Raw genomic sequence first — 4,802 nt, forward strand, 5'->3', positions numbered from 1 at the left:
CATACATTTTAATTACAATGTCTCCTTAGGCATATCACTCAATTCATTTTAGCTCAACTCCTCAAGTCTTGGGATAAACGACTTAGCTTTCATTAAAACAAACGCAAAAAAAAAAAGAATTAAATGTATTGAAAACTATCGCAGAGAAGTGGCTGGCACAAAGCGCCGAGCAATTCTTATGTCAATAGACTGCATTTGAGAGACGCCTCAGTCATTGGTAGAACTAATTTTATATTACTATTTCTACATTAAGGTCAAAGAAGATTGTCATAGTTATTAATGTAGGTATCTACACATTTGTACACATACACGTGCACGACAATAAACCTGCATATATATATATATATATATGCATACTTACGTGTGCACACATGGGTATGATTAACGCACGCACGCTGAAAAAGAATGCTACACTGAAACATAGAGATGCCAACCTATATTCACATTAAATTCATTTATTTGCGTGTGTTCGTGCCTGGGTGTGCATACACACATACACACATATACATGCTTATACATATGCTTATATTCACATACAGATAGACATAAGTATATACATACACATATGCACATATATAAATATATACATATGTATATATATATTAATGCTTGGTCTTATATTGAGTTATAAATAAAAGCAAAATTACATTTAAACGGAATAATTACTGAATATTCTTTAGTAAAGGGCATATCAAACTTTTGATAAGGAGAGTTGTAAGAATGAAACTTCGAAGTGTCGGCCTGTTAGCCTTTAACAGGTATAGATAGATAGATAGATAGATGGATGGAGAGATGGATGGATAGATGGATGGACAGACGGGACACAAACAGACACACATACACATACATACATACATACATACATACATACAGACATATGTATGCATGCACGCAAATATATATATATATATATATATATATATACGCACACGCACACACACATACACACATGCATACGCATACATACACTCAAAACCTCCCGTAAAGTCTCTTGCCCCCCCCCGCAAATAGACAACATTTCACAGACGCTGTACTCTATTTCAAGAAAGCTTTTCTCAGAAAGGGCTTCAAAGAAAAAATCTCGTGTCTAGAGCTCTTGACTAGGTCAAAAACGTGCAGAAAAACCAACAACAAAATAAACAAAAGAAAAGAGAAAGTCTCATCACATGGTTCACACGGCATACTACACCAACTTAACCGTTCGAGTAGGCAAAATCTTACTTCTTCTTAGAAAACACTTCCCTTCTAAACATAAATATTACAAAATATTTTTACAACAAGTAAAAATTTCTTATTCTACCATCCCTAACTTCAGCCTCTTCCAACAATCTCAGACTAAGTGGAACACTCCCACCAACTCTTGAAACTGCACGAACGCAGATATCAGCCCTCTCAGCAATAAACTGCATATCTAAGGAATCCTTTCTCTCCCTCGCTCTCTTTCTTTTCTATATATGTGTGTATATATATATATATATATATATATATATATATATATATATATATATATATATATATATGTAATAAAAGGATGTGCTATAACACTATTCCACAGCCATATCAACAATCCAATAATACTAATCCACATATACAAAAACAGCCATACCAACAATCCAACATACCTCCATCATATATACATATATCTGTATGTGTGTGTGTGCGCGCCCGCCTGTGTGTACCCAGTACCCCTTGCTCAAAGACAACACATCTCAGGCCTGCTGTCTTGGTGTCCTGCTGCAAATGTTTCTGAATTTCCTTCCCTTTGAAAGAATCTGGAATCCGGTAAGGCAAGTCAAAGATAGTCAGTAAATCTATGCGCAGAAGTTGCTTAGGTATTTTTCAGTTCCTGTCTTGTACCATGTGTCCAATATAGCTGATCAAGGTTCTGATTTTCAAATCTTTAATTCTTTTAAGTTTATCTAAGATAATGATACTGCTACGACACAGTGTGAATCAGAAACATTGAAATTGATTTTAATATTATAAATCTAGAAGGCGGTGAGCTGGCAGAACCGTTAGCACGCCGAGCAAAATGCTTATCGGCATTTCGTCGTCTTTATGTTCTGAGTTCAAATTCTTCCATGGGTCGACTTTACCTTTTTGGAAGTCGACAAAGTAGGAATCATTCGAGCACTGTGAGGCCGATGTAAATCAACACATCCCTTCCCCGAAATTGCTGGCCTTGTGCCAAAATTTTAAACTAATATTACAAATCCTCTCTGCGGGTTAAATATGAATAATGTAGAAAGAATGTTTACACTCTTATTTCATTCGTATCGAGGTTTTGTGAACGGTGCATGTGTGTACGTGTATGTGTGTGTGTGTGTGTGTGTTTGCTTTTGGTGCCAAAACGTACTATCGCCCAAAACAGTTTGAATGTCAGCTGCACCAAATCAATAGCGTTCAAACAGGTACGTCTCATTCCGCGCTCTCTCTTACTAACAATCTCGTTGCCTCCATTACTGCCCCTAGTCCATTGTCTTCTGCCATTATACACTTTAATAACGCCTAAATTTTGCTGTCACTCCTCCATTATTCCTAGCTCCTAGCACTCTCTCTCCCCTCCTTTGTGTCTCTCTCCCTCTCCCCTTCTCTCTCTCTCTCTCTCTCTCTCTCTCTCTCTCTCGCTCTCACCTCTACCACGCTTACGCTTTATTCACTCTGTTTGTCTCATAACATATTCATCTTATTTTTCCTTCTTACTCAGTTCGTCAATCGCTCTCGCTTCAACGTCGTGCATGTGCTTACGCTAAAATGCCCCCCCCCCCCAGTACATCCTGAGAAGTGACTGGCATCAGGAAGAGCGTCAATCATAGGAAAATGCCCCAAATAAATTGTATGAGCGAAATGTGCGTAGTCCCTTTACCCGTCGAAGGTTGACAGTAGCTCCGAATACGAACAGCTGCTCTGCACCGTGATGATTGACCATCCGTCCAGTGGAAGGTTGACGTAAAGGGATGATAACGGCGACGACGACGACGACGACGATGATGATGATGATGATGATGCCTACACGATAATATCACATACACATACGCACGCACAATTGTATGATTTGAAGAGGGAAAAACAAAACGAAAGCGAGATGAACAAGACTTTTCTTCGGCTTACTTATTTTGTTGCTTTATATTTTTCCCCCTCAATTTCTAATTTTTATTTATTTATCTATTTACTTATTTCGTATTTACTTATTTCTTGTTTCTGGAAGATGAAGCAACTGATGTGGGTTTGCATTGCCAAATAAGTAATTTAAGAAGACATGTGTTAGTTAAAATACGCCTAGTTATTGTGACCATAGGAAGATCTCTATCATTTCGGCTTCGTGTAACTACTTTTATTTAACACCATCACACTTCCTCTTTGCAGCGTCAGGGAGACAGGACTCCTTTTACAACCAAAAGCTTTTTACCCTGTATTCTACATGCTATTTCTTATAGCTTTATCTACTTCGAGTTCCAACCTTAAAATATATATATATATACTTGCATATGTATATATGTTCAGTTTTATTTCAAGATTTCTTGCCAATAGAGAAAGGGCCGGTTTCTAGCCTAGATCCAAGACTCCTTCATTGGAATTTCAATATCAACAACAGAGTATATTTGTTTGTATGTATGTATGTATGTATATGTACAGATTTGTATGTCTTGTTTTACGTATGTATTCTCATGCACATAGTTGCATATCTAGACATACTTATATATATTTAAATGATAAACTTCTGCAAAGTTTTACAGATTTTTACATTTCCAGAGATGGATTGGATCTGTAGTCTTATGTATGTATGTATGTATGTATGTATGTATGTATGTATGTATGTATGTACTTACGCATATATGTGTATGCGTGAGTGAGCATGTTTGTGTGTGTGTATTTGTGTGTGCTTGTGTATGCTAAGATTCTTGTTCTTGTATCTGATGTAATTGATATTTCCACTATTATTACGTTTTGTCTGACTTCTATACCGGAAGTTGTTCTCACAAAATGTCCGACCTTAAAACGGTCAGCTTCCTATTTCAGTTTCAATCATTGCTTGGCTGGAACATCGTCAACTTGTTGTTGTTGGTGGTGGTGGTTTTCTCCTCTTCCTCCTCCTCCTCCTCCTTCTCCTTCTCCTTCTTTTACTTTTATTCCGTCTTCTCTCTTCAGAATGAAAAAAACGCGTGAGTTTTAATAGAGTGATAAAGACATGTGAGTGTAGGGAGAGAAATAAGGAAAGCAAAATTGAAACAGAGGAAAGGAAAACAAACTGGCAGACAAACAGACTATTACAGACTCATACGTGTAAACACACACGAACATATGTACGTAATTGGCTGGCATTTGTTTTATTGATACCGATCGACTCTGCCTGGATTAGAACTCAGAACATAACGTAATTAAACACCGCAAAACAGTTCAGTCGACACTATACCGATTTTAAGAATAAAGATTTCTAGAATACGCATAGAAACAATTCACAAATATTTGGGAAGGAATGATGTTAGTTATAACGACTGGTATCTATTATAAATCGACCTAACAGACATACTTCTCTCTTGTTCTCTGAAAACTTTTTACAGTGGATATTTTACTCAAAATATTAAAAACAACCAAATATTTCTAAGGTAACATTTCAGTGTCCTACTTGTTACTGTTATTAGTGATACTTAATATTTCGAATACACTGCTTTTGTCTTGTGTAAGTCACTGTTTTGTGCACACGCATGTGTGTAAACATATATATATATATATATATGTGTGTGTGTGTGTGTGTGTGTGTGTGTGTGTGTGTGTGTGTGTGTGTGTGTGTGTGTGTGTGT

General features: G+C 36.7%; 1 protein-coding gene across 1 annotated transcript in view; it reads left to right on the forward strand.

Annotated features, from left to right (window-relative positions):
• Positions 1-4,802, forward strand: part of LOC106871191 (protein unc-93 homolog A) — a 163,239-nt gene that overhangs the window by 109,023 nt on the left and 49,414 nt on the right. The gene's annotated exons all lie outside the window — the stretch shown is intronic.

This window comes from Octopus bimaculoides, chromosome 18 (assembly GCF_001194135.2).
Source record: "Octopus bimaculoides isolate UCB-OBI-ISO-001 chromosome 18, ASM119413v2, whole genome shotgun sequence".
In the NCBI taxonomy this organism is placed as follows: Eukaryota; Metazoa; Mollusca; class Cephalopoda; order Octopoda; family Octopodidae; genus Octopus; species Octopus bimaculoides.